We start from the raw sequence: 13,681 nt of genomic DNA on the forward strand, positions 1-13,681 counted from the left end.
AATCTGACTTTTACCAGAGCTGACCAGAGGAAAGCACAAACACAGTCCCCCACTACCACAAATAATGCAGTTGAGTTTCCCACATTTGGGGAAATCACAGAGGTCAGCTACCCAGAATGCAATGAATGAACCTAACCCTGGGAGAACAATCTTCATGACCATGGTATCTCCTATGCAAAATAAGTATGATTTGGGATAGGGCTGGGGAGGGCCGCTGCTCAGGCACATCTCTGTCAAGTAAAGGAGATTCAACTGAGGCAGCACAAGGGAACTCTCATCTGGGGACAACAACTGCAGGGAGAACACATATTTTCAGATGAACATGGGAGGGCAGAAGGCTGCCTAATACTGAAGCACCCCCAAACAACAAACCAAATGCAACAACTAGTGCAAGCATTCCTGGGGGAAGGCCTGCCGCAGATGGATTTGCATATGGTGATGTCATCCAAGCAGTGGGTCAAAGTTGGCTTCAACCCTCGTCTGCATATGAAAAGAGAAAAGGGGCATGCAGGGCATGGCGGCCTTTTGCGGCGCTTGGCTGACCCCTAGTTTGCATTAAACACCTCCACCCTCCGTCGGTGTGGGGCTCTTGTTGGCTATGCCCCAGCACCTGAAGCATTCAAGCTGATTTCTTGCTGCAGCTGGGCACTGTAACAGCTCCAGAGCTGCTCTGTAAGGCAAGTAAAAGGGTGTGGGCCCTGCAGCACTACCTGTAGTTTGCATTGTGCGTTGGAAGGCACAAAGTAAGCAGACAGGAGAAGTCAGGAGAGTGCACAAGGGCATAGAAGGCAGCGGCTCAAGAAAAGAGAAGTGGAAACAGACAGCAAACTAGGCTGGAGAGAGACCTGAGACAAAGAGATCTGAATTATACGAGAGCCGACCAGGGGAAACACAAATTATGCAGTCAAGTTTCCCACAGGAGTATATAGGATACGACCCAGTGGTACCTGACGACATAGATACTAACAGCTATTTAATAACATTACGCTAGAAAGTGATTATTAGCAACATATATATCTATATAAACAACCCCGCCAGGGTTGTGCCTTCAAAAATAATCACACACGGACACGCTTTTTAAACCTTTTTTTCACATCTCTTTATTCTTCTTATGCACATGTATGTTAGTTCTGTGATTTTAACCTTTATGTTTCACTGCAGTTTGGGATAATAATATTAATATTTATCCAATTTTAATACATACTTAATAAAGGTTATATTTTATGATTCATTCATTCTGTCCAGTGCGTCAACAGTGCAGATTTCTTCTTGTTTTTTCTCCCAAATTCTATAACAATGACAGTAAATGTTGTTTCTTTTCAAACAGAACTTTCTTGACCATGCTTCTTTTTTGAAAGATCTGGGAGCACATGGAAAACAGTACAAACCATGCAGTATCACAAGAGCCTTTATTTGATCTTTCATGAAGATAGAGCAGAATTGAGGACACGTCAACAATTTCTGCCGAAGGTGGTTCATCTTTCCACATGGTGCCTTTGGCCACTGACACCTTCGTTGAGTCAAAGTCTCTGGCTGTGGTCAGAACTTTGAAAATTTATGTCACCAGAACGGTTCAGATTAGGAAAACAGAGGCTCTGTTTGTCCTGTATGCTCCCAACAGGATTGGGTGTCCTGCGTCCATGTAGACCATTATGCGCTGGATCTGTGGTAAGATTCAGCATGCTCATTCCACGGCAGGATTGCCGTTACTGAATTAGGTGAAGACCCATTCTACTAGAAAGGTGGGTTCATCCTGGGCAGCTGGTCGGGGAGTCTCGGCATTGCAACTTTGCCGAGCAGCTATTTAGTAAACACTTTTGCTAAGTTTTAAAAGTTTTAGAGTAAAGGAGATTCAACTGAGGCAGCACAAGGGAACTCCCATCTGGGGACAACAACTGCAGTGAGAACACATATTTTCAGATGAACATGGGAGGGCAGAAGGCTGCCTAATACTGAAGCACCCCCAAACAACAAACCAAATGCAACAACTAGTACAAGCATTCCTGGGGGAAGGTCTGCAGAAGACGGATTTGCATACAGTGATGTCATCCAAGCAGTGGGCCAAAGTTGGCTGGAACCCTCATCTGCATATGAAAAGAGAAAAGGGGTATGCAGGGCATGGCGGCCTTTTGCGGCGCTTGGATGACCCTTAGTTCGCATTAAACACCCCCACCCTCCTTTGGTGTGGGGCTCATGTTGGCCATGCCCCAGCCCCTGAAGCATTCAAGCTGATTTCTTGCAGCAGCTTGGCACTGTAACAGCTCCAGAGCTGCTCTGTAAGGCAACTAAAAGGGTGTGGGCCCTGCAGCACTACCTGTAGTTTGCATTGTGCATTGGAAGGCACAAAGTAAGCAGACAGGAGGAGAAGTCAGGATAGTCCACAAGGGTATAGAAGGGAGGGGCTCAAGAAAAAAGAAGTGGAAACAGACAGCAAACTAGGCTGGAGAGAGACCTGAGACAAAGAGATCTGAATTATATGAGAGCCGACCAGGGGAAACACAAATTATGCAGTCAAGTTTCCCACATTTGGGGAAATCGCAGGGGCAGCACACCCAGGTGAGATACTATAATCAGGACGGTGCTTCTCCCAGGGCAAGGCTCACCCATTGCACTCTGGGTGTGCTGCTCCTACGATTTCCCCAAATGTGGGACACTTGACTGCATAATTTGTGTTTCCTCTGGTCGGCTCTCGTATAATTCAGATCTCTTTGTCTCAGGTCTCTCTCCAGCCTAGTTTGCTGTCTGTTTCCACTTCTTTTTTTCTTGAGCCCCTCCCTTCTATACCCTTGTGCACTATCCTGACTTCTCCTCCCGTCTGCTTACTTTGTGCCTTCCAATGCACAATGCAAACTACAGGTAGTGCTGCAGGGCCCACACCCTTTTACTTGCCTTACAGAGCAGCTCTGGAGCTGTTACAATGCCCAGCTGCTGCAAGAAATCAGCTTGAATGCTTCATGGGATGGGGCATGGCCAACATGAGCCCCACACCAAAGGAGGGTGGGGGTGTTTAATGCGATCTAGGGGTCATCCAAGCACCGCAAAAGGCTGCCATGCCCTGCACGCCCCTTTTCTCTTTTCATAAGCAGATGAGGGTTGAAGCCAACTTTGACCCACTGCTTGGATAACATCACCATATGCAAATCCATCTGCTGCAGGCCTTCCCCCAGGAATGCTTGCACTAGTTGTTGCATTTGGTTTGTTGTTTGGGGGTGCTTCAGTATTAGGCAGCCTTCTGCCCTCCCATGTTCATCTGAAAATATGTGTTCTCCCTGCAGTTGTTGTCCCCAGATGAGAGTTCCCTTGTGCTGCCTCAGTTGAATCTCCTTTACTTGACAGAGATGTGCCTGAGCAGCGGCCCTCCCCAGCCCTATCCCAAATCATACTTATTTTGCATAGGAGACACCATGGTCATGAAAATTGTTCACCCAGGGTGAGTTTCATTCATTGCATTCTGGGTATGCTGACCCCTGTGATTTCCCCAAATGTGGGAAACTCGCCTGCATTATTTGTGGTAGTGGGGGACTGTGTTTGTGTTTTCCGCTGGTCAGCTCTGGTAAAAGTCAGATTTCTTTGTCTCAGATCTTCCTCTAGCCTTGTTCTTCTTTCGAGAGTTCCATTGTGCTGCCTCAGTTGGATCTCCTTCACTTGACAGGGGGGTGCCCGAGCAGCGACCCTCCCCAGCTCTAGCCCAACTCCTACTTACCTGCCAGGTGAGATACTATGATCTTGAAGGTGCTTCTCCCAGGGCAAGGCTCACCCATTGCACTCTGGGTGTGCTGCCCCTGCGATTTCCCCAAATGTGGGAAACTTGACTGCATAATTTGTGTTTCCCCTGGTCGGCTCTCGTATAATTCAGATCTCTTTGTCTCAGGTCTCTCTCCAGCCTAGTTTGCTGTCTGTTTCCACTTCTCTTTTCTTGAGCCGCTCCCTTCTATGCCCTTGCGCACTATCCTGACTTCTCCCGTCTGCTTACTTTGTGCCTTCCAACGCACAATGCGAACTACAGGTAGTGCTGCAGGGCCCACACCCTTTTATTTGCCTTACAGAGCAGCTCTGGAGCTGTTACAGTGCCCAGCTGCTGCAAGAAATCAGCTTGAATGCTTCAGGGGCTGGGGCATAGCCAACATGAGCCCCACACCGAAGGAGGGTGGAGGTGTTTAATGCGAACTAGGGGTCATCCAAGCGCCGCAAAAGGCCGCCATGCCCTGCATAACCCTTTTCTCTTTTCATATGCAGATGAGGGTTCCAGCCAACTTTGGCCCACTGCTTGGATGACATCACCGTATGCAAATTCGTCTCCTGCAGACCTTCCCCCAGGAATGCTTGTACTAGTTATTGCATATGGTTTGATATTTGATGGTGCTTCAGTATTAGGCAGCCTTCCGCCCTCCCATGTTCATCTGAAAAGATGTGGTCTCCCTGCAGTTGTTGTCCCCAGACGAGAGTTCCCTTGTGCTTCCTCAGTTGAATCTCCTTAACTTGACGGGGGAGGGGCTTGCCCGAGCAGCCACCCTCCCCAGCCCTATCCCAACTCATGCTTATTTTGCATATGAGATCTCTATATCATGAAGATTGTTCTCACAGGGTGAGGTTCATCCATTATATTTTAAAATAGGAAGGTTCAAATTACATATTTGAATTGCATCTATGTGCTGGATTCAAATGTTCCTCCCCCTTCCTTTCTCAATTGTGCCCGTCAGCAGCTATTCTAAGGTTGCTGCCAATGGGTGTGACACATTAATTTCTTCTGTGGGGTACACTGGACTCCACAAGGATTCACATTGGGGTGTAGAGTAGGATCTTGATCTGAGGCACCAACCGGCTCAAAGCTTTTGACTGTTCCCAAGATGCTCAGCGCATTCTCCTCTATAACCCCGCTTCCATGAACAGGGAGCTCAGTTTGTAGTTGGTGCCTTCAGTAGCAGGCCACTTAACAGGGGCCTGCCTCAGGCAGCCTATTCTTAGCTATTAATTTTGACAAGAAAATAAGAACTTTTTTTATGAGAATCTACAAGGGCTGCAGCAGGCTAGGTCTAATAGACATCTTTACTGCAGCTTCATCACTCCCAGCGGCGCTGTATACTCCCGTGCCCTGGTTGCTGGGTCACTGCAGCGGAGGCTCCGGTTTCTTCCTAAGGTCAGTCACACACACACCGCCCTTCCGGATCACGAGGCCGCTGATGAAGGGGAGCGTGGCCGTAGGGGGTGGACCGTGTGCGCACTGGCGTGGACACTGATTACTGGGCAGCCGCTCCACAAGCCACCAGGTACAGTTAAGGAGCACAGGTCTGGGGGTTTTTCTCCCATATTAAACCAATTTTGTACTGCCCGCAGCGCATTGCGATAGGTAATAGGGCCTGATTCAGGTTGGATTGCAATCACAATAAGCGATCCAACTGCAAAAATTGCTAAGAGCATACGCAAGTGCCTGCATTTTCTGCGGCACCCCGCAGAGAATGCGATCGCCTCTGCCTGTCAATCGGGGCAGGGGGGGAGAGGGGGGTCAGCAAAACTCCATTTCCAAGTCAGGGATGGAGCGGTGCGGGGGCAAGGCTTCAAAATGGGGTCTGCAACGGAGGAGACACAGGGGGCGTGGTCACAGCGGCTGTATGACATCACATTCAGCCGCTGTGATCACAAAAATGGTGGCGGCTTCCTGCGCGCACATACAGTCTGCACCAGCAGAAGGCTACACCATTTTTTATGATCACGCTGAACTGCAGTGCGACTGCAATTACAGCATGGTCAAGAAGGGAGGCGTCATGCTGGGTGGCCATGTCCTGTCACTGTGCAGGAGCCAGCACCGCTCACACACTAGTCCCCGGGTGCAGCCCCCAACCCCCGGGACACCCGGAGCAACAAAATGTAGATTCAGGCCACCAGGCCACGCCCCTACCTATGAAACCATGCCTCCTTTTTACCATTGCGCTGCTTATCTGCGCGCACTGCATTACAATCTCCTTCGCCACCTCTCTGGGTGTCACCAGTGATAGTGACACCTCTGCCATGCTTGTAGCAGCTGGTCCTAAGATCTACGCCTCAAGCCCTGAGTGTTTGCCCTTGTGACTTGTTGATCATCATAGCGAAGCAGATGCTTACAGAAAACTGCAGGGGCTTAGATTGAAAATAAAAAAAATTATGGGTATAAGGTAGAGAGGAGCGGGTTCGGTTCTCCGAGAACCGAATTCCCCACGAACTCCACGTGGTTTACACTGGTCCGAGGCAGGCTCGGTTGTTCCCGCCTGACTCGGAAAACCTGAACAAGGGAAAATGTCATCATCCCGCTGTCGGATTCTCGCGAGATTCGGATTTCATATAAAGAGCTGCGCGTTGCCGCCATTTTTACTCGTGCATTGAAGAGAGAGCGGAGAGGACGTGGCTATGTTCTCTCAGTGGAAATCTCAATATCAGTGCTCATTATCAGTGGTTACTTATTGCTGCTCAGTAATACTAGTAGTGTGTCTCTCCTGCTCAGTGTCAGTTCTCAGTAGTATCCTCATCAGTGCTCAGTATCACTGCTCATTGTCTTGTGCTGCATTGTGGTGCTCAGCATACTACAGTACATTACTAATAGTCCAGTGCTGCATCTTGCTGCTCAGTGTCAGTTCTAGTATCCTCATCAGTGCTCACTATCACTGCTCATTACATTGTGGTGTTCTGTATACTACAGTAACATAGTAATATAGTAACATATAGTAATATAGTTTTTGAGGTTGAAAAGAGGCAAATTGCCCATCGTGTTCAACCTGTTTTAAGTTGTGATGATTCTACATACTTGCTGAATAATGTTTTATGACTGGGAGTTTTTTTAAGGTCAGTGCGCTTAGTCTCGCGTCCAAATATTCCTTTAAAGCAAAGGGTCGTCAAACAGGTTCTACTGTTTGGATTCAGTCAGTTGTGGATGCTCCGTCAGAAAACACCTCTCCAAACTTCTTTGGTGGCTGCTCAGTTCTTCAGAATATGACTTGGGTATGTTCAGTCATGAAATTCTGTGAAGGCAGGGGAGAAGAACAAGCGCCATATGGTGTAGTATTTTGAATAAATTGGAGTGATAGATAGGTATATACGAAGTAAGTACCGGATAGATTCTTGAGATTAGGCCTGTCTGTCTCACTAAATTCTTTGTGGCTGTTCCCCACCTAGGAGACAAAAGATCATCGCCATATGGTGTAGTAACCTCAGATATATCTTGGGGTACCCTCCCCTCTATTTCATGCGTACCAAAAGGAAAATTCAATATAGCATATAGGATATATTTATATCCAGGTAGATCAAGTCGGTCCAATATGATGTAATGGCTGAATCAGTCGACTGTTGCTGCCTTATATAGTATTATCAATAAAAAATTTTAATCCACAAAATAATAATACAAATTCAGATAAAAAATAAATAAAACAAATCAGAAAATCTTAGCTGATTGGTGTAGGCAGTAGTTAGGTCAGTCTCAACGCGTTTCGCCTCCAGGGCTTCCTCAGGAGAATACATCATATCAAAAGATACACATATTTATAGTGCTTTCAGTTTCGTTTTGGCCAGCACTTCCGGTTCTAACCTAAACCGGAAGTGACGCGGCAGTGGCCGGGACGAGCCGCGTCACTTCCGGTTTCACGGAGCAAACGGACTCTATGTCCGTCTTGCGCTACTTATACAGACTGATCTAAAATTTATATTAACACTGCACCACCAATGCAATCTAATGTTAAATATCAAGCCACATATGCATTTAGTATGTAAGTCGGACCGAGCACTTCCGGTTCCGGAAATGACGCGAACCGGAAGTGCTGGCCAAAATGAAACTGAAAGCACTATAAATATGTGTATCTTTTGATATGATGTATTCTCCTGAGGAAGCCCTGGAGGCGAAACGCGTTGAGACTGACCTAACTACTGCCTACACCAATCAGCTAAGATTTTCTGATTTGTTTTATTTATTTTTTATCTGAATTTGTATTATTATTTTGTGGATTAAAATTTTTTATTGATAATACTATATAAGGCAGCAACAGTCGACTGATTCAGCCATTACATCATATTGGACCGACTTGATCTACCTGGATATAAATATATCCTATATGCTATATTGAATTTTCCTTTTGGTACGCATGAAATAGAGGGGAGGGTACCCCAAGATATATCTGAGGTTACTACACCATATGGCGATGATCTTTTGTCTCCTAGGTGGGGAACAGCCACAAAGAATTTAGTGAGACAGACAGGCCTAATCTCAAGAATCTATCCGGTACTTACTTCGTATATACCTATCTATCACTCCAATTTATTCAAAATACTACACCATATGGCGCTTGTTCTTCTCCCCTGCCTTCACAATGTTTTATGACTAGTTAACTACTACAACTCATGTTCCCCCTGGATTAACCATGTTGATATTTTAAGTATTATAACCTTGGATAGCTTTTTCATTCAGAAATGTATCCATTCCTTTTTTAAATCCAATTACAGAGTCCACCATTACCACCTTCCCTGGCAGGGAATTCCACATCCTGATTGCCCTAACAGTGAAGATCATAGTATCTCACCTGGCAGGTAAGTAGGAGTTGGGCTAGAGCTGTGGAGGATTGCTGCTTGGGCACCCCCTGTCAAGTGAAGGAGATCCAACTGAGGCAGCACAAGGGAACTCTCGAAAGAAGAACAAGGCTAGAGGAAGATCTGAGACAAAGAAATCTGACTTTTACCAGAGCTGACCAGAGGAAAGCACAAACACAGTCCCCCACTACCACAAATAATGCAGTCGAGTTTCCCACATTTGGGGAAATCACAGGGGTCAGCATACCCAGAATGCAATGAATGAACCTCACCCTGGGAGAACAATCTTCATGACCATGGTATCTCCGATGCAAAATAAGTATGATTTGGGATAGGGCTGGGGAGGGCCGCTGCTCAGGCACATCTCTGTCAAGTAAAGGAGATTCAACTGAGGCAGCACAAGGGAACTCTCATCTGGGGACAACAACTGCAGGGAGAACACATATTTTCAGATGAACATGGGAGGGCAGAAGGCTGCCTAATACTGAAGCACCCCCAAACAACAAACCAAATGCAACAACTAGTGCAAGCATTCCTGGGGGAAGGCCTGCAGCAGATGGATTTGAATATGGTGATGTCATCCAAGCAGTGGGTCAAAGTTGGCTTCAACCCTCGTCTGCATATGAAAAGAATAAAGGGGTGTGCAGGGCATGGCGGCCTTTTGCAGCGCTTGGATGACCCCTAGTTCGCATTAAACACCTCCACCCTCCTTCGGTGTGGGGCTCATGTTGGCTATGCCCCAGCCCCTGAAGCATTCAAGCTGATTTCTTGCAGCAGCTGGGCACTGTAACAGCTCCAGAGCTGCTCTGTAAAGCAAGTAAAAGGGTGTGGGCCCTGCAGCACTACCTGTAGTTTGCATTGTGCGTTGGAAGGCACAAAGTAAGCAGATGGGAGAAGTCAGGATAGTGCACTAGGGTATAGAAGGGAGGGGCTCAAGAAAAAAGAAGTGGAAACAGACAGCAAACTAGGCTGGAGAGAGACCTGAGACAAAGAGATCTGAATTATATGAGAGCCGACCAGGGGAAACACAAATTATGCAGTCAAGTTTCCCACATTTGGGGAAATCGCAGGGGCAGCACACCCAGAGTGCAATGGGTGAGCCTTGCCCTGGGAGAAGCATCTTCATGATCATAGTATCTCACCTGGCAGGTAAGTAGGAGTTGGGCTAGAGCTGGGGAGGGTCGCTGCTCGGGCACCCCCCTGTCAAGTGAAGGAGATCCAACTGAGGCAGCACAAGGGAACTCTCGAAAGAAGAACAAGGCTAGAGGAAGATCTGAGACAAAGAAATCTGACTTTTACCAGAGCTGACCAGAGGAAAGCACAAACACAGTCCCCCACTACCACAAATAATGCAGTTGAGTTTTCCACATTTGGGGAAATCACAGGGGTCAGCATACCCAGAATGCAATGAATGAACCTAACCCTGGGAGAACAATCTTCATGACCATGGTATATCCTATGCAAAATAAGTATGATTTGGGATAGGGCTGGGGAGGGCCGCTGCTCAGGCACATCTCTGTCAAGTAAAGGAGATTCAACTGAGGCAGCACAAGGGAACTCTCATCTGGGGACAACAACTGCAGGGAGAACACATATTTTCAGATGAACATGGGAGGGCAGAAGGCTGCCTAAAACTGAAGCACCCCCAAACAACAAACCAAATGCAACTACTAGTGCAAGCATTCCTGGGGGAAGGCCTGCAGCAGATGGATTTGCATATGGTGATGTCATCCAAGCAGTGGGTCAAAGTTGGCTTCAACCCTCGTCTGCATATGAAAAGAAAAAAGGGGTGTGCAGGGCATGGCGCCCTTTTGCGGCGCTTGGATGACCCCTAGTTCGCATTAAACACCTCTACCCTCCTTCGGTGTGGGGCTCATGTTGGCTATGCCCCAGCCCCTGAAGCATTTAAGCTGTTTTCTTGCAGCAGCTGGGCACTGTAACAGCTCCAGAGCTGCTATGTAAAGCAAGTAAAAGGGTGTGGGCCCTGCAGCACTACCTGTAGTTTGCATTGTGCGTTGGAAGGCACAAAGTAAGCAGACGGGAGAAGTCAGGATAGTGCACAAGGGTATAGAAGGGAGGGGCTCAAGAAAAAAGAAGTGGAAACAGACAGCAAACTAGGCTGGAGAGAGACCTGAGACAAAGAGATCTGAATTATATGAGAGCCGACCAGGGGAAACACAAATTATGCAGTCAAGTTTCCCACATTTGGGGAAATCGCAGGGGCAGCACACCCAGAGTGCAATGGGTGAGCCTTGCCCTGGGAGAAGCATCTTCATGATCATAGTATCTCACCTGGCAGGTAAGTAGGAGTTGGGCTAGAGCTGGGGAGGGTCGCTGCTCGGGCACCCCCCTGTCAAGTGAAGGAGATCCAACTGAGGCAGCACAAGGGAACTCTCGAAAGAAGAACAAGGCTAGAGGAAGATCTGAGACAAAGAAATCTGACTTTTACCAGAGCTGACCAGAGGAAAGCACAAACACAGTCCCCCACTACCACAAATAATGCAGTTGAGTTTCCCACATTTGGGGAAATCACAGGGGTCAGCATACCCAGAATGCAATGAATGAACCTAACCCTGGGAGAACAATCTTCATGACCATGGTATCTCCTATGCAAAATAAGTATGATTTGGGATAGGGCTGGGGAGGGCCGCTGCTCAGGCACATCTCTGTCAAGTAAAGGAGATTCAACTGAGGCAGCACAAGGGAACTCTCATCTGGGGACAACAACTGCAGGGAGAACACATATTTTCAGATGAACATGGGAGGGCAGAAGGCTGCTTAATACTGAAGCACCCCCAAATAACAAACCAAATGCAACAACTAGTGCAAGTATTCCTGGGGGAAGGCCTGCAGCAGATGGATTTGAATATGGTGATGTCATCCAAGCAGTGGGTCAAAGTTGGCTTCAACCCTCGTCTGCATATGAAAAGAATAAAGGGGTGTGCAGGGCATGGCGGCCTTTTGCGGCGCTTGGATGACCCCTAGTTCGCATTAAACACCTCCACCCTCCTTCGGTGTGGGGCTCATGTTGGCTATGCCCCAGCCCCTGAAGCATTCAAGCTGATTTCTTGCAGCAGCTGGGCACTGTAACAGCTCCAGAGCTGCTCTGTAAAGCAAGTAAAAGGGTGTGGGCCCTGCAGCACTACCTGTAGTTTGCATTGTGCGTTGGAAGGCACAAAGTAAGGAGACGGGAGAAGTCAGGATAGTGCACGAGGGTATAGAAGGGAGGGGCTCAAGAAAAAAGAAGTGGAAACAGACAGCAAACTAGGCTGGAGAGAGACCTGAGACAAAGAGATCTGAATTATATGAGAGACGACCAGGGGAAACACAAATTATGCAGTCAAGTTTCCCACATTTGGGGAAATCGCAGGGGCAGCACACCCAGAGTGCAATGGGTGAGCCTTGCCCTGGGAGAAGCATCTTCATGATCATAGTATCTCACCTGGCAGGTAAGTAGGAGTTGGGCTAGAGCTGGGGAGGGTCGCTGCTCGGGCACCCCCCTGTCAAGTGAAGGAGATCCAACTGAGGCAGCACAAGGGAACTCTCGAAAGAAGAACAAGGCTAGAGGAAGATCTGAGACAAAGAAATCTGACTTTTACCAGAGCTGACCAGAGGAAAGCACAAACACAGTCCCCCACTACCACAAATAATGCAGTTGAGTTTCCCACATTTGGGGAAATCACAGGGGTCAGCATACCCAGAATGCAATGAATGAACCTAACCCTGGGAGAACAATCTTCATGACCATGGTATCTCCTATGCAAAATAAGTATGATTTGGGATAGGGCTGGGGAGGGCCGCTGCTCAGGCACATCTCTGTCAAGTAAAGGAGATTCAACTGAGGCAGCACAAGGGAACTCTCATCTGGGGACAACAACTGCAGGGAGAACACATATTTTCAGATGAACATGGGAGGGCAGAAGGCTGCCTAATACTGAAGCACCCCCAAACAACAAACCAAATGCAACAACTAGTTCAAGCATTCCTGGGGGAAGGCCTGCCGCAGATGGATTTGCATATGGTGATGTCATCCATGCAGTGGGTCAAAGTTGGTTCAAACACCTTTGCAAAGTTCTATAAGTTTGATACCCTGGCTGAGGAGGACCTCCTGTTTGCTCAATCAGTGCTGCAGAGTCATCCGCACTCTCCTGCCCGTTTGGGAGCTTTGGTATAATCCCCATGGTCCTTACGGAGTCCCCAGCATCCTCTAGGACGTAAGAGAAAATAAGATTTTAAACCTACCGGTAAATCTTTTTCTCGTAGTCCGTAGAGGATGCTGGGTGCCCGTCCCAAGTGCGGTCTACTTCTGCAAGACTTGTATATAGTTATTGCTTACATAAGGGTTATATGTTAGTTTTCATCGGTCTTGGACTGATGCTATGTTGTTTTCATACTGTTAACTGGGTAGTATATCACAAGTTATACGGTGTGATTGGTGTGGCTGGTATGAATCTTGACCTTGGATTAACAAAAATCCTTTCCTCGTACTGTCCGTCTCCTCTGGGCACAGTTTCTCTAACTGAGGTATGGAGGAGGGGCATAGAGGGAGGAGCCAGTGCACACCCAGATCAAAAGTCTTTCTTAAAGTGCCCATGTCTGCTGCGGAGCCCGTCTATCCCCCATGGTCCTTACGGAGTCCCCATCATCCTCTACGGACTACGAGAAAAAAAAATTACCGGTAGGTTTAAAATGTTATTTTTTTCTCTGCAACCCACTGCTAAATTGTGCTTCCTAGCTGTTTTTTATAAAATCACTTAATTAAATCTAACTCTGATTACGTCAGAGAAGGCCAGGTACCCTACACCATAAGAGGGGGTATGAAATTTTGACTTGTCTTCTTAAAGATCACCAAAATCTGTTGACAAGGTCAATTACATCCCTGGGTGGGATTGAACCACCAACCTTTTGGTTAATAGCCCATGTAAGTGCAAGAAATCCTGAAACACTCACTCATCATGGGAAAGTACCAATGTGTTTCTTACAAAAATTCTCCAGATTATTGACTTTTTAAAGTTTTTCTAGGAAACGTTCTAGATGAATGCTTATTAGCCTTTGTCAGTATTGACTTTTGCAAGGTGTCTCTGTGGCGCAATCGGTTAGCATGTTTGGCTATTAACCAAAAGGTTGGTGGTTCAAT

General features: G+C 47.3%; 8 non-coding genes and 3 pseudogenes across 8 annotated transcripts; 3 read left to right on the forward strand and 8 right to left on the reverse strand.

The window, feature by feature from the left end:
• Nucleotides 1–24: 24 nt before the first annotated feature.
• On the reverse strand, nt 25–187 carry LOC135033277 (U1 spliceosomal RNA). Its single transcript, XR_010228667.1, has one exon. It is a non-coding gene; the product is annotated as a U1 spliceosomal RNA (small nuclear RNA).
• A 2,361-nt stretch (nt 188–2,548) lies between these two features.
• On the forward strand, nt 2,549–2,704 carry LOC135033424 (U1 spliceosomal RNA). Its single transcript, XR_010228789.1, has one exon. It is a non-coding gene; the product is annotated as a U1 spliceosomal RNA (small nuclear RNA).
• Nucleotides 2,705–3,379: 675 nt separating this feature from the next.
• Nucleotides 3,380–3,543, forward strand: LOC135033318 (U1 spliceosomal RNA). The gene has a single exon (XR_010228707.1). It is a non-coding gene; the product is annotated as a U1 spliceosomal RNA (small nuclear RNA).
• Nucleotides 3,544–3,695: 152 nt separating this feature from the next.
• Nucleotides 3,696–3,858, forward strand: LOC135033350 (U1 spliceosomal RNA). The gene has a single exon (XR_010228731.1). It is a non-coding gene; the product is annotated as a U1 spliceosomal RNA (small nuclear RNA).
• A 4,845-nt stretch (nt 3,859–8,703) lies between these two features.
• Nucleotides 8,704–8,867, reverse strand: LOC135033466 (U1 spliceosomal RNA). Its single transcript, XR_010228830.1, has one exon. It is a non-coding gene; the product is annotated as a U1 spliceosomal RNA (small nuclear RNA).
• A 692-nt stretch (nt 8,868–9,559) lies between these two features.
• LOC135033342 (U1 spliceosomal RNA) lies at nt 9,560–9,701 on the reverse strand (annotated as a pseudogene).
• A 152-nt stretch (nt 9,702–9,853) lies between these two features.
• Nucleotides 9,854–10,017, reverse strand: LOC135033272 (U1 spliceosomal RNA). The gene has a single exon (XR_010228662.1). It is a non-coding gene; the product is annotated as a U1 spliceosomal RNA (small nuclear RNA).
• Nucleotides 10,018–10,709: 692 nt separating this feature from the next.
• Nucleotides 10,710–10,851, reverse strand: LOC135033343 (U1 spliceosomal RNA; annotated as a pseudogene).
• Nucleotides 10,852–11,003: 152 nt separating this feature from the next.
• On the reverse strand, nt 11,004–11,167 carry LOC135033430 (U1 spliceosomal RNA). The gene has a single exon (XR_010228795.1). It is a non-coding gene; the product is annotated as a U1 spliceosomal RNA (small nuclear RNA).
• Nucleotides 11,168–11,859: 692 nt separating this feature from the next.
• LOC135033338 (U1 spliceosomal RNA) lies at nt 11,860–12,001 on the reverse strand (annotated as a pseudogene).
• A 152-nt stretch (nt 12,002–12,153) lies between these two features.
• LOC135033442 (U1 spliceosomal RNA) lies at nt 12,154–12,317 on the reverse strand. Its single transcript, XR_010228806.1, has one exon. It is a non-coding gene; the product is annotated as a U1 spliceosomal RNA (small nuclear RNA).
• Between the last annotated feature and the right edge of the window lie 1,364 nt (nt 12,318–13,681).

The sequence above is a fragment of the Pseudophryne corroboree genome, unplaced genomic scaffold (genome assembly GCF_028390025.1).
Source record: "Pseudophryne corroboree isolate aPseCor3 unplaced genomic scaffold, aPseCor3.hap2 scaffold_571, whole genome shotgun sequence".
Taxonomy (NCBI): domain Eukaryota; kingdom Metazoa; phylum Chordata; class Amphibia; order Anura; family Myobatrachidae; genus Pseudophryne; species Pseudophryne corroboree.